This window comes from Manis javanica, chromosome 7 (genome assembly GCF_040802235.1).
Source record: "Manis javanica isolate MJ-LG chromosome 7, MJ_LKY, whole genome shotgun sequence".
NCBI lineage: Eukaryota > Metazoa > Chordata > Mammalia > Pholidota > Manidae > Manis > Manis javanica.
Genome location: NC_133162.1, coordinates 130,236,354 through 130,259,631, shown reverse-complemented (window position 1 = coordinate 130,259,631; position 23,278 = coordinate 130,236,354).

Genomic DNA, 23,278 nt, shown 5'->3' with positions numbered 1-23,278 from the left:
GTGTCACTGCTTTAAGGGTCCTATCTGCTCTGCCTATTGATCCCTTTCTTCCCTCTAAACCCTTAACAACCACTGATCCTTTGACTGTCATTACAGTTTTTATATTAATTTTATTGAATGAAAACACTTTATTTGATGAACATAACCCATGTCATTAAATTTTCAAATATGTAATTTTATAAAATTATATAATATTTAAGTGTCATTTCCCTACTTTTGGCCTTATAGTACTTACCCTTACTGGTATTATTGGATACTTAGGTAGTTGGCTTTATTAATGTGGATGGTTTCCTTATTAAAAATTTTATCTATTAATTTTTTAAAAATATGGTTTTCTTAGCACACATACAATACAAATGTTTAAGTCCATATTTTCCAATTTCTTAGGCCAAGAAACCAATTCATCTCTGACTCCTCTATTTTTCTCCTATCCTACTTCTGTCACAAAATTTTTCAACTCTAACTACAGTCTACATCCAAATTCAACTACTTTTTACCACTTCCATATAAACTATTCTGTTCCAATTTACCATCTTCTCTTTTTTGTAAAATACAATAGCAATGGACTATGGCACTAATAAACCTCAAACTATTCCCAACATAACAACTGGAATGATCCTGTTAAAACTATGTTTGATTGTGTCATTTTTGTGACCTTTTATTGGGGAGAGCAAAGGAGCCCAAATAACTAAATAAAGTAAGAATTAAGGTGGAGGAATTACTATGTGATTTTAAAAGTTATAGTCAAGCTACAGCAATCAGATTTTATATAATACTGGAAAGAAACTGGAAAATGAAATGAACACACACAAAAAAATTACCTGCTATCATGTCAATATAAAATACTGAGGAATAAATTAGCAAAACTGTAAAAGACTTCTACATTGACAGTGTGGTGTTGGTGAAGGAATAGAAACAGAAATCAACAGAACAGAATAGAGAATTCAGAAATATATCTATGATTATTTGATTTTTGACAAAGTTATAAGAGAAATTCGATGGAGAAAAGATAGTCTTTCAACAAATGGTGTTGGAACAATTGGTAATCTGTGTACAAAAATATGAATCACAGTCTAAAATTCAAACCTGTATAAAATTTAAATAAAAATTGATCATAGATCTAACTGTAAAATGCAAAACTTCAAAAATTTAAAAGCAAACAGGAGAAAATATTCCTGAACTGAATTTAGGTGAAGAGTTCTTAGACACGATTTGTCAATGAAAAAAATATATAAATTAGATTTAATCAAAATTAAAAACTATTTTAACAATTAGATATTTTACCTTGTCATTTTGCTAAGTTCATTTACTAGTTCCCATAGTTGTTTTACAAATTCCTTAGGATTTTCTATATAATCAATCACGCCCTGCGCAAATGGAGATGTCTATACTTAAAAAATTGTTTTCCTCTCATTACTATGAGTAAGGATCTCCTGAACAAGTTAAACAATAGTGGTAAGATTAGTAAGATCACCACCTAAAGATAAAGGGCCTAATACTACATCATTAAGTGTAAGAGCAATTGTAGGGTCTTTTTTGGTTCATTTCTTTGTTTTTGGTAGACAATCTTTCTCAAGTTGAAATAGTTTCTTTTCATTCATAGTTTGCTGAGCGTTTGTATATTTTTATCATGAAGTACTGATTTTTTTAAGTGATTGCATTATTGAAATGATCATTTCTCTTCTTCCATTATACAGTATATTAAATTGATAGACTATTTGAATTTTAAACCAACCTTGCATTCTTGGAATAAATGCTTTTGAATATGATATATTATACTTTTTATATATTTCTGGATTAGATTTGCCAATATGTTCAATTATTTTTTGCACCTACATTCACTCAGATATTGGTCAGTAATTTTTTGGTCAGGTTTTTGTTTGAACTTAGATTAGTCTCAAAACTTTGAATTTAGAAATGTTCCCTCCTCCTTTATTTACTGCAAGACTATATAAAAATGGTGATACGTCTTCTTTAAATTTGGGATAAAACTCACCAGTAAAAGCATTTGGGCTTAAATCTTTCTTTGTGAATAGGTTTTTAACAAGAAATTTAATTTTTAATAGTTACATGCTCATCATATTTTGTATTTCTTCTGTGGCAACTTTGATAAGTCACATTTTCAAGATTTTCATGTATTTTTATCTAAGTTTTAAAATTTGTTGCATGAACTTATTCAGAATAGTTTTCTATTTTCCTTTGAATAGGTTGATCTTGGCATAAAAAACCTGGCAAGCATTTAATAAAATGGGAATTATAGTCCAAAATCTGATATCATGAGGGATTTAAAAATCTTATATATCAGCAAATAAAATTCAACAATATATTGAAAGAAACATGTGAAGTCCCAGTTGAGTGAGCTCCAGGAGTAAAATGTATTTAACATTAGGAAATCAATCAATGCAATTAACAGACTTAAGAGGGTAAAGGAGAAAAAAAAAAATTACCGTAATTATCATAGAAGCAGGAATTATAAAAGACAAAACATAGCATTCATTTATTATACAAGCATGTCGAAATCTAGGACTAGTAAGAACCTTCTTCAACCTGAGAGAAGGCATTTCATATAAGCATGCAGCAACTCAAAATTAATGGTGGAACATTGAATATTTTTTGACACCTTTAGAAAGATAAAGATGCTTACTAACACCACTTCTTTTCATCACTAAAATAGAGGACCTAACCAGTACATTAAGGCAAGAAAAACAAAAATTTTTTTATTTGACATTATTTATATATGGACAACACAAAATTGTCTATTTATATGTATATAGACAGATTATTATATTTTTATAATAATAATCTATTATTAAGTAGATTATTAAAATTTCTAAGAGAATAGAGCAATTACTTTGGGGCATAAAAGTAATATGTAAAACTGAGTTATATAAATGAAGGATTATATATTAATGGCCTTCTTAAACCCTCAAAAGCAGAGCCTATAAACTGGGGTGTAGCAGTGTGACAGATATACTCAAATGCACATATTTATAGATTTTGTTGATCAATAAAATATATCATTCAAATGCTTAAGAGATTATTGAAAATCAGGGGAAAACATTTTCAAAGTTTGTAACTGATGTGTATTAGTTCTAGAATATACAGTGATAGCCTGTAAGTCAGCATGAAAAATAAAAGAAATCCAATAGAAAAAAGAGCAAAGGCTATGAAAAGCCAATTCACAAGATGTCAAAACAAATATGTATCAAATATATGAAGAACTAGTCATAGTTGCCATTAGTAATTTGAGAAATATAAATTAAAACTACAATGAAATTGTTTAGTATCTCCATCAACTTGACAAAATTAGAAAGTTGAGTAATATCTATTGCTGGGGATTATGTGATGAGATGTACTTCTTATGATAACATAAAGGAGTGAAGATATTTTGGAGCATGATCTGCAGCACTTTGGGAAGTGAAATATTCCTATAATCTCTAACACAGAAAGTCAATTTCTGAGCATATACCCCAAAGAAATTCTTCCAATGCCCCATAAAGATGGGCAAATAAGTTCATCCCCTATTCCTGTGCAAACTAAAGAATTGCATGACTTCCTTGCCCATTAGTCAAGGAAAGAAATAATTAATATGCTATATACTGAAGTAATTAAATTATATAAAGTGAGCAGAGTTTTACAAAGTATGAAGTTAAATGCAATGATTTTTTAGCATAATATCCATGTTTATCTATATCTATCATCTATCTACCCACCTCTCTATCTATATGTTTATACACAACCACTTTGTTAATTTAATAAATATTTCACAGGAGATTAGAAAAATGACTTTTTTTAGGTCATAAAATTTTATATGTACCACTCAGATTTAAAAACTTTCTGAATTATTTCTTTTTCTATTTGATCTACATAATGAACCGCATTGAATAATCCGATGCCTTTGGTCTGAACAACTGCTCTTATCCCTATGCCTTTAGTCTGATCAATTTCTCTTATATTTGTAGACATTTTTCTTTTATATTTCCATGTTATGTTAGCTCATATATTCATGAATATTGTAAATATTGTACAGTCATTTTGGAAGTAAACCTTTATCCATAAAAAGTTATCTCATTTCTTTTTCATGCTCTTTCTGGAATGAATTCTTATTTTAGGATGCTTGCTTTTTTTCTTGCTTGCTTTCTTCTTTTTCTCATCTCCTCTTTCTTCTTTACCAGTTTTTTTCTTACCTCCACTTCTTCCCTCTCTCCTTTCTTCCCTCCTGTCCATCCTATGTTTTTTTGGAAAGAGTAGAGCTAATCTGTATATTTTATTGAACTTCTTATTTTAGTATTTTTCATCTTTTGTTTAACTACTTTCTTGTGAGCAGCATGTAATTGGTTTGTGTGTAATTTTTTAACCCATTAGGGTGCAGTTTTTAATTTGGGATTTTAATTTTATTGCTTTCACATTTATTGTGATAATTGATGTGATTTTTAATCTATTTTCATTTCTAAGAGATGAAAAGGAAATATCCTAACAACTCCAAACACAAATAGAATGCAAAATACTTTTTGTGTTTAAGTTTCAAGTATTGTTTTAAAGTTTCCAAACGTAACTTGATATATCTTAAATTACTAAATTGATTTCTTGACCATTCTCTCTGCCCTCTATTTATTGCTATATATTAGATAGACTATTCAGATGACAATTAATATATTTACTTTACAATTCCCATTCATAATCTTTGACTTCATATTGAGTTTTGTCACTTTGGGGGGACAATGAGGTGTTCTTTACTCTTTAAAATTGCTTTCAGATTCGTTACCAATTTTTTTATACCATGACCACTCCATATTTTATTTTATTACATAAGCATCACTCAAAAATAATTTTTTTCAGAAGTGTTCTGAGGATGGGAGAGAAATGTCTTAGGCATGGCATAAGTTTCAATGTGGTCAAGAGTCCATCTTTTCATTTGTATCTCGGTTCTGCTTGGCCTATTATTGATAACATCATCAGGCCCACATAAAAGTGGGGAGGTTAGTTTCCTCCAAAAGAGTAAGTTATTATTATTAGAAGAAGTAAGAAGAGTTGCTGAATAGGCAAAACAGGCAGATATCCCCTACATGTATATGTTTGAACCCCAGTTACTATCCATAAGGGACACACTTTATTAAAAAAAGTATTCAATGAACACTTTCTTTAATAGTTTCATCATATTTCTTCAATGATTGACTTTCATTACTGGTAACTTTCAGAAAACATGGTCTGATTTCCAATGAAATTAGAGTCATCTAATAGAGGCGCTTTTGTGGCACCTTAAAAAAGAATTTTATGTTCTATCTATATTTTCGATTTATATGTTCTATTTATATTTATGATGATTGTAATCTACTTAACAGAAAGGAAGGCAGTAGAATAAAAATCAAGTCCTCCAAAAACTTTAATAATTTATTAAAACTGTTTGGACAAATGAAGATACAGAGAATGAAAGTCACAATTAATAACAGTTAAAAATGATGATTATCACTGAAATTGTATACAGACTATATAATGCATTCCTTCCTTCTCCAACTTTTTTTTTTTTTTTTTGGTATTATTTAGAGAGCTTGGAGAAGGCTAAGCACTAACTGTTTGAAACATTTACTTCTTGTCATGTGACACTAAAAAAATTGGCTTTTAAGGTTGGAGAGGCTCTACATGCATACCTTGACTATACTTGTGTCTGAATGTGTGTTCTTTGTAATATTGACTGCTCTGTAAGGGCCATAAGTCTGATTCTTTTTTTTTTTATTTCTAAGGCAGTTTTCCTTCAAATAAGTTATTTCCCTTGCTTGCAAAATCATGAACATAACCCATTTTGATTGTAAAACCTTTGGTGTATAAGGACTTTATTTTAACAGTTCTGAAACAAACAAAAAACTTTCATTTATTCCAGAAACCCTGATGGGTTTTAAACCTTATAGCTCATTTCTTTGTTCTATGCAACAAAAGAAACTTCTCAGGCTTTCTGACTGCCCTGTTCTGGTTTGTGCCAGGTTACTATTGCCTTTTACAAGACAGAAAAACCTTCAGCACTTCTGACTCACTGCTTATTCAAAAACCAGAGCCTTGAAAAGGGCATTGAGCTAAATTTACATTATTTTTGTGGTTTTGAGATTCTGGTTTTTAGTACTTCAGCATTTACAACAATTTGATAAAGGACAGAATTAGTTGTGGGGGGAAGGGACTTTAGAATATTATCTACACTGTAAAAACTGATTAGCTAGTCATCAATGTCATCAGTATTCATGGCCACTTACAGCATGAAGAGATTTCCACTGAATCAGTAAGAATGCCAAATGCTTTGAGAGTAACTTGAGAACAGAGTCAAAATTCTGGCCTGTTCTACTGGTGTAAATTTTAGGAACTAGAACAGATATTCCCTCCCATCCCACCCTACCCACTTCAATCCCTTTTTTTTAAGCTACAAAAAATTGATTGAGAACCCTGAGAAATGAAGTTGATTGATACCTACTGTTTAAAATAACAAGTACCATACATGTATAATAAAATACAAGGTCTAATATGTCTATTGCATAATATATTCTAATACTTGCTGTACATAATAACATATAATAGAGTTAATCCTATTTTGGGGTGTTTTCTAGTGTTTTGTATCACAAATATATAGTAACTTAATGTATAGAAATCTTTGTCAGGTTTTTGTTTCCTTCAGTTAAATTTTAAGCGGTAGATTTATTAAGATGAAAAGCATGAACAGCTTTTGAAAGATCTAAATGTTTATTGCTATTACACATCAATCTATTGATTTATAATGCTTATTTTGAACTGCCTTCTTTACGACACTGCAATCATTTCAAATAGGTTTTTTTTCCATTGTTTCTTTTATTGTAATGTCCAGTTTTCTTTTCCAGTTTGGATTCCATAATGTTGACACCTAGGCTTACATTCTCCATACAGGAGACAGGCTGATTCTATTTTGGGGAATCTGAGTAGCCAAAGAGAAAAATTTAAAGTCACCCACATCCAGGCTCCCAATGAAATAGGCCTGCCAGGTGACCTATAGTGAGGCTCCCAGTTAACAATAACCATACATCAGTACAGAATTTTGAATCAGCTTTTAGGTGTTCCAGCTTAAATATGAATAGCCAGGAATCAATACATGTAAAAGGGACCAAATCAGACATACAGGAGAGAACACTTTTAGCATCACACCAGGAAGTCCAAAAATCAAGTGGCAGGTATATCAGAAAGATCAGGGAAAATTAAAGGAATAAAATCATTAAAGAAATGATTCAAGACTTTATGGAACTGAAGGACATGAGTCTATTTCACAAAACACATTCAATGGGAAAAAAAGAAAAACCTGACCCACATTAAAGAATGTCGTCATGAAATATCAATACGCTAAAGTAATGGGACAATTGCAAAAGCTTGTTGAAAAAAAGAAATCAAGCAAACAAGAAAAGAGGTCACATGCAAAGGATTGGTAGTCCTAATGCTCATGGATTTCTCTACTGTGACACCCGAAGCTAAAGGACAATGGAATAAGGCATTCCCATTTTGAAGGGAAAGGACCCCCTCAAGCTAGAATTTTATACACCTTAGTTATGTGTAAGGTAGACAAGGATAGTTTCAGATATGAGAATTCTCAGAAAATTTACCCTTTCACAGAAACTGAAGGAGAGGGCAGACCAAGAGAGAAGAAATAATAGGATCTAGGAACTAATGGCTCCAACTCAAGAAAGAGATAAAGCCCCAGGATGATTATGAAAGGGGGTGTCAGGGTGAGAGTTGTGCCCCAGAAGTAGAAAGCAAGTCACAAACTCCAGGGCATCTGTGTCCAAGATTAGGCAACTGATGGGATGCATGGGGTGTTTGCACATAATTGAGCGAAAAATGCAAACTTGGGGAAAATTTGGGCTGAATGGGTGGGAAAGAGAACACAAAGAGGTAAGAACAAGATAAGTGCTCTCTTTACTGTAAACAGAGAGTTGTGCCTCCTCCAAAAAGTAATCTCTATCTAGTACTTAGTTCAATGAGGAATAATATTCATATTATCATAATAATCTAGGCATTGGATGTCGATCTAATGAGAAGCATTATAGAAAAGTATTAATAAAATGGGTGGACCCAGATATATTTTATATGTCCAGATAAGTAGAAATAATTTTGGAGATAATTTGTTTATGTTCGGGGCATAAATCGTGTTTGATTGATGACTAAACTCCATACTGGGAAATCAATGAGTAATTCCTATAACTAAAAAGTTTATAAATTAGATGATATGATCAACCTAAGCAGGCCAGAGCCGAAATTTGTTGCTTCTGTGGATTGAAAACAAAGAAAGAAGTTATAAGAACTATAATTTCTTATTAAGTCTAACATTTTAGCCCATGGGAAAGAATATTTCTGCTCAAATGAGTAATGGACTTTAAAAAGTCTAAATGAAGAAATATTTGACCACTAAAATTCTAAATTTTATGTAAGGCAAAATTGTAATGAATGTTTCCTGCCCAAATAACACATGCAAAAACAAAACATATTGAAGAAAACAAAAAACCTCTGAAATTCAAGGAAGAAATACACCATTTGTTTCACAAAATCACTCTGCCTAGTACTATTAGCTGCTACATTTTACTGACTCCATTATACTGGGTGTCTTACCAAGCAGTCGTATGTTTTTGAATAATTAATTGTCGCTTACTCTGGTGATACATCATTAGCATAAGAGAATGGCATTCTCAGACAGCCAAAGTATCCTTAGGCAGACAGGGTCTTTGGCAAAAAAAACCAGTATGTGTATGTAGAATTCAGTACAAAATAGAATCATGGATATTTTTAGGGAGACTTATGGATCTTAAGAACTGAAGAGCAGGTGCCTTTGTTTCAATCTGAGGTAACAGTTTGTTAATGACACATCCTATAATCAGATTTTCTATCCATGGATTTATTGGCTGAAATAGTTACTAATATGACAAATTTATTAGCCTGCAATGAGCAATGCCAACACTGAAGCACAGATGGTCTCCTCCAACAAATGACAATTTGAAGCATCAGATTTATTGTGAAACAAATGAAACTGTTTAGAACCATGGTACTCTGGCCTGTGAAGGAAAGAACAATAGAAATAGCAGTAATTAATACTAATAGCTTTGTATTTCTGTTCACGGTTTAGAAACTTATCGATCATGCAATTTTTTAAAAACGGACTTTTTTTCAAGTGCCATAATAAGAATGTTACTCTTGAACTGTAAACTGGAGCAGTTGTCTTAGTGGGGTTATATCTGAATTTTGTTTTTGGCAGAGATTTATCAGTGCGTGCATGTGTGTGTTAAAACAAAGCTGATTTCTGAATGTCCATCTAAGAAAATGCCAGCAGCAGAGTCTAGCAACCCCTGTGGAAAATAGTAAAAAAGAGCATTGTGGGTAAATGTTGTGTGGGGGTTGGTGGTGGGTGGTAAAAATCAATTATATTATTTATAAACAAATCCAGGGGGATGAAAGATGGCAAGTACACATAATGTGTTAGTGTCTTTATGTATCACCCATAGAGTAAGTAGCGCCAGCTATGACCCAGTTGTGCAACACCACTGAAAGCTAAAATAAAAGGTTGAACCCATATATATCAATCCTTGTGCAAATGATTGCAATTAGCTTAAATGAAATTTTTCCAGAACGGAGTCTGCTCATAAGCCATTCTTTATTCCTTTCTGTGGCCCATATTAATTGCCAGAAATCTGTTCCATGGCAGACTTCCACCTCAAAAGTACTTGCAAAAATGGTTTAAGAGATGTCAGGTTTTAGTGTCAGTAGGAGAGTAGCTACAATTCCAGTAGCTGTGCTGTTTCTTTTTTGAGTTGCTTTTGGGTGTAACACTTGATTCCAAATCACATTCTGCCTTGATGAAGGAATTCAAAAGAGAAGATAGTTTTGGATATCAGCCAGAGAAAGTAGTCTCAGTTAAAAAGAAAGGCAAAAAATCTATAGTTTTATCTCATGCATATAAGAGTGTGCTCATGGCCTGCATGAAAAGCAGTGGTCAAAATCCTGTGTGATGGAAACATTATTCACATATTTTAAATTGAGTAATTGTTAGCATTTAATGAATATCTACCTTTTTATCTGTAATCAATCAATCAATCTATCTTTCTCTCATCCATTTATCATCTGTCTATTCATAGATGTATACCCCTCTGATCCTTAAAAACACTACAGAGTTAGTGCATTCTGCCCATTTTGAAGATAGGATAATGAAATGATGAATTTGTGCTTTAAAAATATCCTTATGACCACTTTGAAATTGGAAGAAAAGAGATGAGACAGCCAGAAAGAAGGATTTGACAGTAACCAAATGAAACCTGCTGGGTCTTGGGGAAGAGACAGACAAAGGGGAAGGAGAGTTGACAGATTGTATGTATTTCAGAGGTAGAAAAACATTTGGGATTTTTATAATATATGTTACTATATGTTTCATAAAATCTTTTTTTTGAGTCAAAAGAATATTCTCATGTGGCTCATAATGCTGGCTGCTTTCTTTTTCCGAGCATTCCAGGTGCTAAGATTTTTTTGGCATACTAAAGTGGTAGAAATATCCAGGAGATTCTTTGATGGGTAATGGTGTTCTAATTGTTACTTTTATGACATCTGCGGCTTATAAATTGCCTTGCCTAATAAAATCCCAAGTTTTTCTGTGTATACTAAGATATTTTTACAAAAGATATGTATGTCTTTAAACTATAAGCCTCTCACGGGTTGTACCTGCCCATTTTCTGTGGAGGCCATAGCAATGTTCATTTTTATTTGGCAACTTAATGCTAATTTAAATAGGATCTATATTTTTTGACTTTGAATTACAAGTGAAGTAAAATAAACTGAAAATATACAAAGTGCTGAGTCTGATCAGTTTCAATATATTTATGCAACCATGAGATCATTACCAATATCAAGATAATAAACATTTCCATCACCTGAAAGTCTCATTTGTGCCGCTTTATAATCCAACCCTTTGCTGCCACTATCCTCAACCAACCAATACACTTACTTACCTGTTATAGCTCAATTTGCATTTTTTAGAACTTAATGTACATACTATTTTTATTTTTGCTTGGCTTCTTTCCTTCAACACAACGATTTTGCGATTCATCTAAGTTGTTATCTATACCATTAGTTAATTTTATCGACTAGGAAGTATGCCATTGGGCAAATATACCCTGGTTTGTTTTTTCACTTATCTGTTGATGAGCAGAGGAATTGGTCTCCGTTTCAATGAACATTCATGTACAAGTCTACACAGACAAATATTTTCAGTTCCTTGTGGTCAACAGAATTTCCATGAACATTTATATACAAGTCTTTGTGCGGACATGTTACAATTCTCTGGTGTCCATTCCAAAAAATAGTAGGGCTGAGTCACGTGGTAGGGAGATGTTTAACTTTGTTAAGAACCTGTCAAACTGTTTATGAAGTGATTATACCATTTTAAACCCTCATCAGCACCTTATAAGAGTTCTAGTTCCACATCCTCACTGACATTTGGGTGGTAAGGTCATTTTGATCCATTCTCATGGTTCTATAATGTTATCTCATTTTAGGCTAATTTGTGTTTCCCTGTTGAATAACAATGTCGAGTATCTTTTCATATACTTGTTGAGCAATCATATATACTCATTTATGTTAATCTTTATTGGAGTGTTTTATTACTGGGTTGTAAAAATTCTTCATATCCTCCAGACACAAGATTTTTGTCCAATGTAAGTGTTGTGAATGCTTTTCCTAGTCTGTGGCATGTGTTTTCATTTTTTAGATAATGTCTTTCAAAGAGCAGCTTGCTATATTGATGAGGTCCCGTTACTATTTTTTTTTTCTTTTTTGGCTCTACATTCTATTTAAGAACACTTGGCTTTGCTAAAGTCACAGAGATTTTTCTCCTATGCTTTCTTCTGGGTATTTTATTATTTTAGGTCTTATATTTAGACCCATGATTCAATTTGAGTTAATTTTGTGTTTGGCGTCAGGTCAGCATTCACTCTTATGCTTAGGGAGACCCAATTATTGCAGCATAATTTGTAACAAAAGACTTTCTTTTCCCCACTGAATTTCCTTGTCACCTTTGTGAAAAATCAATTGACCATATTATTCAGATCTATATCTGGATTATTATGTTCCATTGATCTATATATCTGTGTTTTTTGTTTTGTTTTTGGAAATAGTAAATTGTTTGATTAGTTTAGCTTTAAGGTAAAACTAAAAATCAAATTGGGTAAATTCTCATACTTTTTTCTTTTTTTTTTTTTAATACTTTTTGTTTTAAATTTAGGTCCTTTGCATTTCCAAGCAAATTTTAGAATCAGTTTGTCACATTTTAGGAAAAAAGACTTGGAATTTATGTAAATTTGTTTTGAATCTATAGACCAATTGCTGTCTTAATAATATTGGGTCTTCAAATTCAGGAACAGTGTATCTTTCCATTTATTTAAGCTTTTTTCCCTCAGCATTTTTTGTAGAATCTAGTGTAGATGTCCTGAACCTGTTGCTTTGAATATTTCATGATTTTTGGTTCTACTATTAAGGGGATTTTTAAATTTTCATTTTACAATGATTTTCTACTAGTATTTAAGAATAAATTAATTTTTCAGATTAAGTTTGTGTCATAAATTTGCCAAATTCATATATTAGTTTTAGTAGTTATTTTGTATTTTCTATATAGACTATCATATGAACTTCTATATGGACATTTTTACTTGTTTAGATATTCATGCCTTTTATTTCTTTTCCTAGTTATATTTGAACAGCTATGGTATTCTGTGAAATAATAAATGGAAGTGCTTAAAGTGAGCTTTGTTCCCAGTCTAATGGACAACCAACTTAGTTTTTCACTATTAAATATATTTTTCATATAACCCTTTATCAGTGGAGGAAATACATTTTTTTTCTTCCTTTTTCTTAATAATTAAATGGTGGAATATGCATTTTGGATTTTGGATGTTTAAACATCCTTACATTTCTGTAGTACACTCTGCTTGATCATGACATATTTTCTTGACTTTTTAGTCAGTTAATATTTTCTTCAGGAAGTTTGTTTATGTGTTTATAAGTTAAATGGCTTTATAATTTTGCTTATTTGCATTGTTTTAGCCTTATAGTAGCCCCCAAAACAGGGGGTCTGTTTTCCCCATTTTCATTTCCTAATATATATATATTATTTTCAAATATGTATTTAAAATTTATATATATAAAAAACATAAATAATACATAATATATGTAGTATTTATATTATGTATATTCTAAGACAGAATTTAGCTGCTCATTGAGTTTGGTAGAACTGACCTGTAAAGCATCTATACTTACAGACTTAGAGAAAGAGGAGCTGAATAGCATTTAAATATCTGATCTATTCAGTGCTTAATTTTTTTTGTCAAATCTGGCATTTTATAATTTTCCTAGGAATATGTATTTCATTTCATATAGGTTTTCAAATTATCAGTGCATTGTCATACTCTTTTAATTCCTTAATATCTCTTTTGTGTTTTAACCATTTCATTCCTGTTGTATTTATTTATACCTTTCTTCTTTCTTTCTTGATTAGTCTATTTCTTACTAATCTTTTTCAAAGAATAGATCTGTTTTTCTTGTCTCTATTTTTGTCAATTTCACTTATTTTTTCCCCTTATTCTTCTTATTTCCTTCCTTTGCATCCTTAGGTGGTGCTATTCTACAGTCTCTCATTAAATGATGATTTTGTTTGTATTTAATTTTCCTTCTTTCCTGCTATACACATTCAAACTATAAATTTCACTCTAAGTACTGCTTCAAATCTGTGCAATATTTTGTTTTATTTTAATTGAAGAATAGTTGACATGCAATATTATATCAGCCTCTGCTGCACAACACAGTGATTTGACAATTAATACTCCATGAAATGCTAACCACAATAAATGTAGTTACCACTGTCCCCATACAAAGTTATTACAATATTATTGGCTATATTCTCTATGCTGTACTTTTTGTCCCGGTGACTTATTTATTTCATAATTGGAAGTTTGTACCTCTTTATTCCCTTCTCATCTATTTTACTAAGTTCTGTTTTCATTGTCATTAAGTTCTAAAATATTTCTTAATTTCTCTTATTTTCTTTTGACCCAGGAATTAATTAACAACATGTTGTCTAATTCCCAATATATATGAAATTAAAATGATCTTTCTGTTATTAGTTTTGAATTTTATTGCATTGAGGACAGAACAAATGCTTCACGTGTCCTTTGGGATTTACTACCACAGTCATCATAACTGAATATTTGAACCATTTTTGTTAATGTTTGAAAAACAGCATTCATTGTTTGTCTTTGAGTGTGGAATTCTAAATGTAATCTAGTAATCAAGCTTAATTGTTTTCTTCAGACCTTTGATATCTCTGCATATAGTTTTACCTGGTTGCTTTCTTTGTGTCTGTGTGGAGGATTTTAAAATCAACACTCGAACAGTTTTTCTTATAGCTCTTCAAAGTTGCTTGATATATTTGAAGGTTATATGGCTAACTGTGTATGTTAGGATGCTCATAACTATACTAATACTATGTATTTTTTGTTCTTTTTATCAGAATACAGCATCTGTCTTCTTTTTATATTGTCTTGCCTTAAGTTTAATTTCATTAAATATTAAGATTGCTACCAAGATTTTTTTTCATTCATATTTATCTGGTACAATTTTTCATCTTTTTTCTTATTAAGGTATCATTGACATACACTCTTATGAAGGCCTCACATGAAAAACATGTTGTTACCACAAACCCACATTATCAAGTCCCCCCCAACACCCTGCTGCAGTCTCCATCCATCAGCATAGCAAGACACCGCAGAGTCACTACTTTTCTTCTCTGTGCTACACTGTTTTTCTCATGACCACCCCACACCATGTGTGCCAATTGTAATGCCCCACAATATCCTTCTCCCTCCCTCCGACCCACCCTCTTCCACCCCTCCCCTTTGGTAACTGCTAGTCTCTTCTTGGAGTCTGTGAGTCTGCTGCTGTTCCTTCAGTTTTGCTTCGTTGTTATACTCCACAAATCAGGGAAATCATTTGGTACTTGTCTTTCTCCACCTGCTTATTTCACTGAGCATAATACCTTCTAGCTCCATCCATGTTGTTGCAAATGGTAGGATTTGTTTTATTTTCATGGCTGAATAGTATTCCATTGTGTATATGTACCACATCTTCTTTATCCCTTCATCTACTGATGGACACTTAGGTTGCTTCCATGTTTTGGCTATTGTAAATAGTGCTGCAGTAAACATAGGGGTGGAAATGTCTTTTTGGATCTGGGATCTTGTTTTCTTTGGGTAAATTCCTAGGAGTGGAATTCTTGGGTCAAATGACATTTCTATTTTTAGTTTCTTGAGGAACCTCCATATTGCTTTCCACAATGACTGAACTAATTTACATTCCTACCAGTAGTGTAGGAGGGTTCCCCTTTCTCTGTAGCCTCACCAGCATTTGTTCTTCCTTGTCTTTTGGATATTGGCCATCCTAACTGGTGTGAAGTGATATCTCATTATGGTTTTAATTTGCATTTCCCTGATAATTGGCATTGTGGAGCATCTTTTCATGTGCCTGTTGGCCATCTGAATTTCTTCTTTGGAGAAGTGTCTTCTCAGATCCTCTGCCTATTTTTTAATTGGATTATCTGCTTTTGAAGTGTTGAGGTGTATGAGTTCTTTATATATTTTGCATGTTAACCCCTTGTCACATATGTCATTTTTGAATATATGCTCCCATACTGTAGAATGCCGTTTTAGTTCTACTGATAGTGTTCTTTGCTGTACAGAAGCCTTTTAGTTTGGTGTAGTCCCATTTGTTCATTTTTGCTTTTGTTTCCCTTGCCTGAGGAGATGTGTTCAGGAAAAAGTTGCTCATGTTTATATTCAAGAGATTTTTGCCTATGTTTTCTTCTAGGAGTTTTATGGTTTCAGGACTTACATTCAAGTCTTTGATCCATTTTGACTTTACTTTTGTATATGGAATTAGAGAGTAATCCAGTTTAATTCTCTTACATGTAGCTGTTCAGTTTTGCCAACACCAGTCATTGAAGAGGCTGTCATTTCCCCACTATATATCCATGCCTCCTTTATCACATATTAACTGGCTATATATGTGTGGGTTTATATCTGGGCTCTCTATTCTTGTTCCATTGATCTATGGGTCTGTTCTTGTGCCAGTACCAAATTGTCTTGATTACTATGGCCTTGTAGTAGAGCTTGAAGTTGGGGAGTGAGATCCCCCCAGTTTTGTTCTTCTCAGAATTGCTTTGGCTATTTGGGGTCTTTTGTGGTTCCACATGAATTTTAGAACTAAAATGTATTTATTGTAGTTCATTGAAGAATGTCATTGCATTTTGATACGAATAGTGTTGAATCTGCAAATTGCTTTAGGCAGGATGGCCATTTTGACAATATTAATTTTTGCTATCCATAAGCACGGTATATATTTCCATTCATTGGTGTCTTCTTTAATTTCTCTCATGAGTGTCTTGTGGTTTTCAGAGTATAGGTCTTTCACCTCCTTGGTTAAGTTTACTTCTATGTATTTTATTCTTTTGATGAAATTGTAAATGGAATTGTTTTCCTGATTTCTCTTTCTGCTTGTTCATCATTAGTATATAGGAATGCAACAGATTTCTGTGTGTTTATTTTGTATCCTGTGACTTTGCTGATTTCAATTATTAGTTCTAATAGTTTGGGGGTGGATTCTTTAGAGTTTTCTATGTACAATATCATGTCATCTGCAAACAGTGACAGTTTAACTTCTTCCTTACCAATGTGGATGCATTTTATTTCTTTGTGTTGTCAGATTGCCATGGCTAGGACCTCCAGTACTATGTTGAATGAAAATGGGGAGAGTGGGCATCCTTGTCTTGTTCCTGATCTTAAAGGAAAAGCTTTCAGGTTTTCACTGTTAAGTATAATGTTCGCTGTGGGTTTGTCATATATGGCCTTTATTATGTTGAAGTACTTGTCCTTTATGCCCATTTTGTTGAGAATTTTTATCATGAATGGGTGTTTAATTTTTTTGAATGCTTTTTCAGCATCTATGGAGATGATCATGTGATTTTGCCCTTCTTTTGTTGATGTGGTGGATGATGTTGATGGATTTTCAAATATTGTACCATCCTTGCATCCCTGGAATGAGTCATACTTGATTATGATGAATGATTTTTTTGATGTGTTGTTGAATTTGGTTTGCTAACATTTTGTTGAGTTATTTTGTGTCTCTGTTCATCAGGGATATTGGTCTGTAAGTTTCTTTTATTGTGATGTCTTTGCCTGGTTTTTGTATTAGGGTGATGCTGGCCTCATAGAATGAGTTTGGAAGTGTTCCCTCCTCTTCTACATTTTGGAAAACTTTAAGGCGAATGGTCTTTACTAAATGTTTGATAAAATTCAAAATTCAGTGGTGAAGCCATCTTTTCCATGAATTTTGTTCTTATGTAGTCTTTTTATTACCAATTCAATTTCATTGCTAGTAATTGGTCTGTTCAAATTTTCTGTTTCTTCCTGGGTCAGTCTTGGAAACTTTTATTTTTCTAGAAAGTTTTCCATTTCTCCTAGGTTATCCAGTTTGTTAGCATACAATTTTTCATAGTATTCTCTCGTAATTCTTTGTGTTTCTGTGGTGTCCATAGCGATTTCTCCTTTTTCATATCTGATGCTATTTATGTCTGTAGACTCTCTTTTTTTCTTGATAAGTCTGGCTAGGGGTTTACCTATTTTGTTAATTTTCTCGAAGAACCAGCACCTGCTTTCACTGATTCTATTCTTTAATTCTTCCTGATTTTATTTATTTCTGCTCTGATTTTTACTATGTCTATCCTTCTACTGACTTTAGGTCTGATTTGTTCTTCTTTTACTAGTTTCATTAATTGTGAGTATAGACTGTTCATACGGGATTGTTCTTTCATGAGTTATGCATGTGTTGCAATATACTTCCCTCTTAGCATGGTGTTTGTTGCATCCCACAGATTTTGTGGTATTGAGTTTGTGTTGTCATTTGTCTCTATATATTGCTTGATCTCTGTTTTTATTTGTCATTGATCCATTGATTATTTAGGAGCATGTTGTTAAGGCTCCATGTGTTTACGGGCTTTTTTGTTTACTTTGCATAATTTACTTCTAGTTTCATACCTTTGTGGTCTGAAAAGCTGGTTGGTACAATTTCAATCCTGAATTTACTGAGACTCTTTTTGTGGCCTAGTATATGATCTATTCTTGAAAATGTCTTGAAAATGTTCCATGAGTACTTGAGAAGAATGTGTATCCTGCTGCTTTTGGGTGGAGTACTCTGTAGATGTCTGTTAGGTCCATCTGTTCTAATGTGTTTTTCAGTGCTTCTGTCTCCTTACTTTTTTTCTGTCTGGTTGATCTGTCCGTTGGAGTGAGTTGGGTATTGAAGTCTCCTAAAATGAATGCACTGCATTGTATTTCACTCTTTAATTCTGTTTAATCTTTGTTTTAAACAGATGTAGATGCTCCCGTGTTGGGTGCATAGATATTTATTATGGTTATATCCTCTTTTTGGACTGACCCCTTTGTAATGTACTTCTTTGTCTCTTGTTACTTTTTTTGTTTTGAAGTCTATTTTGACTGATGAAAGTACTGCAATGCCTACTTTTTCTCCCTATTAGTTGCATGAAATATCTTTTTCCATCCCTTCACTTTTAGTCTGTGTATGTCTTTGGGTTTGAAGTGAGTCTCTTATAGGCAGCGTATAGATGGGTCTTGTTTTTTTTAATTTATGCAGTAACTCTGTGTCTTTTGATGGGTGCTTTCAGTCCATTTACATTAAGAGTGATTATCAATAGATTTGTGCTTATTGCCATTGCAGGCTTTAGATTCCTGGTTACCAAAGGTTCAAGGATAGGTTCTTTACTATCTAATAGTCTAATTTAACACACTTAGTATTCTATTTCAAATACAATCTAAAGATTCTTTTTTTATTTCCTCCTTTCCTTTTCTTCCTCCATTCTTTAAATATTAAATATCATATTCTGTACTCTTTGTGTATTGCTTGACTGACTTTGGGGGTAGTTGATTTAATTATGTATATGCTTAGTAACTAATTGGTCTACTTGCTTTACTGCGGTTTTCTTTTCTCTGGTGACAGCTATTTAGCCTATGAACACTTCCATCTATAGGAGTCCCTCCAAATACATTGTAGAGATGGTTTGTGGAAGGTAAATTATCTCAACTTTAACTTATCTGGAAATTGTTTAATCCCTCCTTCAAATTTAAATGATAATCTTGGCAGGTAGAGTATTCTTGGTTGGAGGCCCTTCTGTTTCACTGCATTAAATACATCATGCCACTCCCTTCTGGCCTGTAAGGTTTCTCCTGAGAAGTCTGATGATAGCCTGGTGGGTTTTATTTTTTATGTGATCTTTTTTCTCTCTCTGGCTACTTTTAATACTCTGTCCTTGTCCTTGATCTTTGCCATTTTAACCATTATATGTCTTGGTGTTGTCTTCCTTGGGTCCCTTGTATTGGGAGATCTGCACACCTCCATGGCCTGAGAGACTATTTCCTTCCCCAGATTGGGGAATTTTTCAGCAATTACCTCCTCAAAGATACTTTCTTTCCCTTTTTCTCTCTATTCTTCTTCTGTTACCCTTATAATGCAAATATTGTTTTGTTTGGATTGGTTGCAAAGGTTTCTCAATATTCTTTCATTCCTAGAGATCCTTTTTTTCTTTCTTTGCCTCAGCTTCTTTGTATTCTTCTTCTCTAATTTCTATTTCATTTGCCCTGTCCTCTATTTCTTCTAATATGCTTGTAAATCCCTCCATTGTATGTATGTTTCATTTCGGATACTGTGTTTTTCAAGGATTCTATCCCCTTCTTGAATTCCTCCCTGAGGTCTTGAATATCTTTCTGTAGCTCCACTAGCATGTTTATGATTTTTATTTTGAAATTTCTTTCAGGAATATTGGTGAGTTCAGTTTCACTTGGCCCTCTTTCTGGCATTTGTAAGATTTTGGGTTGAACCAGTTTCCTTTGATGTTTCATATTTGTATTTGGCACCCTGTAGTGCCCAGAACCTCTGCTCTCTGGAGCTGCTTAGCCCCTGGAGTGATGTTGGGTTCACAGGCAAGCTGCACTGGTGCCTGCTGGGAGGAAAGAGGTCTGCTTCCACTGCCAAGTAGTCTCTATGTTATGCCATTGTAGCTGCCTTGGGGGAAGCCTCCCTCTGGCTGACCTGGTGCAATGAGGGGGGAACAGCAGTTTTGCCAATGGCTGGGAGGAAGGAGTAGCAGCTGCATATCATGGTGAGGGGCCTTGTAGCTGCATTGCCACCAGGGGGATAGAGTGCCTGAAGCTCCTGAAAGTTCTCAACCTGTGGGGCTTAGTGTGCTGGGACTATTTTCTCCACCTGTCCTTTCTCCTGAGCAGCAAACTCTGTGCAATCCTTGCTCCTTTAACATCCCTCTTGCTGTTGGGAAGTCTCTCAGAGTGCCCACCTTTCTTTTGTCCCAGAGAGGCCAGTAGTGCATGCCTGTTCTCCACAAGCAGCTGGAATCCCAGTCTCTGTGACTATTCCACCTGTCTTAGCTTTCCAACCCCACTAATCTCCAGAGCACCATGTAATGTAGGTTCGTGCTCCCAGAGCAGATTTCCAGGGCTGGGTGTTCAGCACTCCTAGGCCTCCACCCTATCTCTTGTTTCTCTTCCTCCAGCTGGTGAGCTGGGGTGGAGGAAAGTCTTGGGTACCGCCGGATCACAGCTTTGGTACTTTACAATTTTCCATGAAGTCTGCTCCTTTTCCCAGATGTAGGCAGTCTGTCACAGTGTTCTTTCCTGTTGCTCTTTCAGTATTAGGTGTATCTGTTGTATTTTCATTATATATGTAGTTTGGGGAGGAGGTTTCTGTTTTCCTACTCATGCCACCATCTTTAAGCCAATCCTCCTCTTTTTCATCTTTATTATATTTAAATTTTATTAATTATGTCTGGACATAATATGTATTTTTAAACTCTGTTCAGATCTTTCATATTGCCAAAACCTTTTTAATGGGCTCATATGTTTTCTTGTAAAGATAAACATTCTATTTAAAAAAAGGTACCCAGTCAGCTCAGTATTTAAGTAGGTAAAAGTAGTCCATGTAGAACTAGAAGGACCAGAATATGACAGAGATAGTTAAGAATCTAGGTTTCCAGCTTCATACAGTAAAGTATTTAAAAAATGCTACCTTTCACTTGGTTTCATACTATGGATACTAAACTTGAATCTGATGTATATCCCACATTTGGTTGAAAAGATTATGAATATAACTAAGAGCATGGACTTCCTTGAACCACCTGCTTAGCAGTGTTTGTGTAACTGCCTAAAATACGGGTTCTAATACAAACTCCCCTGTGAGATGTACAGCAGAGCCTTTCTAGCTGGTTGTTTTCCTGGCCTATAAGTATGGCTCAGGGCTATAGCTGCACTGAGGCAGGGCATGAAAATTAAGATTGAATGAAATAAGCCTGTAATTATGCTGGCATGATATGCTAGGTGATTGCTGTTTAAAAGAGAAGGTTACAATTTGAAATGAGACACAAAAGTACCTTGAACATATTGTAAAAATAAATATTTGGTAATTCTTCTTCTTGAGGTTGACTTTAATTGGATTTGTAACAAGTGTCTATTTAAAAAAAACACATTTTCCATATTCTAGTCTTCCAGTGTGAATTGGAATGGATATGTTTGCATGTGAATTATGATAGTTTTATTCTCATTTTTCTGTCTTTGCTTAAACACTGTTTCTATGTATTTTGATGTTTTTAAGGTATGATGTGTTATTTTGAAAATACATATTTGAATGCAACTTCTCCCTTGTGAATCAATAGTAATAAGTTAAATCAGAAAATACTGTTTTGCTTTAAAGCTTGGCCTTTCTGGGGCAAGCTACAGGCACTTATCTTGATGTTTTACTTTCAAGTTGTCTAAGCAAATTGGAAATAGTGTACTGAAGGCACTTTCACATGTGAATATCTGTTAAATGACATTTACAATTTATGTATTCCTACACAGAATTTTTCTTTCTATCTTTAGAGACTGAGAAATAAAATTTCTCCCCTGCTATTTTTTTTTCTTATTTGGCAAAGAGGATATTGAAATATATCTTTTGGTACTGAAGATAAACAGGCTATTCTTTTATCCATCAATTCTATTATATGTCTACCTTTGCTAGGAGTTTCCTCTGTTACTATTACATTTGGTTTGACAATGAGAAGATATGTTTATCTTTAATTCAAGTAATTTCTTTTAAAAAACAAGTATCTCTTAACCCCTACCCCTGCAGATAAGTGGGAAATTGTACAATCATACTTTTTCATCTATGTGAGGGATATTCAGATCAAATATGCATGTTATATATAACGTATGTATAACTGAAAGCAAAAACTGCCAGTGTGTTAGAAAGGAATCATTTAAAGACTTTATTTCACAAAACATCTAAAACACCATAAATAATTAATTAATCCTAATGCAAAGCAACACAAATATGTAGTTGGCAAAGCTTATTTTTTAGGGTATAGTTTAAAGTACATGCATACATATATAAATAATTTTCTTTTGCCATATTCATATGACTTATAATAAGCACATAATGTATTAAAGGAGGAGAGTAAATACATGTATATGTGCATTTTTATTTTATTGCAATTGAATGCATGGTTTCATCATTTTAATTTGCTTATGTCCTTATTAATTCTTTTCATACATTTATTTGGTATGGGTTAGGCCAAATGTGATAAGATAGGGAGGGGATAAAAAGATGTTTAAAGATGGAGGAATTGCTCTGATCTGAGGTTCAGCTAATAAACCAGGGGAAATCAGAGACAAGAGGAGAAAGGAAAATTTGTGGAAATTTGGTAAAAATGATCTCTCCTATTTGTAAAACACTGAATAGATCTTGCCCTCATTAGTAACCACTGATACTGTAGATCTCAGAGGGAGCAATTTCAGTGATAGAACCTTGAGTGAATGGGTAAAAACATCAAGGTAAAGAGAGAGACTTTTAAGAAGTTTTCATTGAATAAATAATATGGAGCAAAGATAGCTAGAGTACGAATAGAAATATTTTATTAAATTATATTTTGATTCATTGGAATATTTTTATGAGTGGAGAGGAAATGTACAGGTAAGAAATTGAAGGCATGAGAGATCTCGTGGATAGCTTGTCTAATACAGAGCTAGAGCAGCAAAGGATCGTGCACTCTAATACAGAAAGAGTAAAACAGGCAAGACTAAATGAATATGGAAAAACATTAAGGTTGGAATAGAAACATTGAAGATGTTCATTT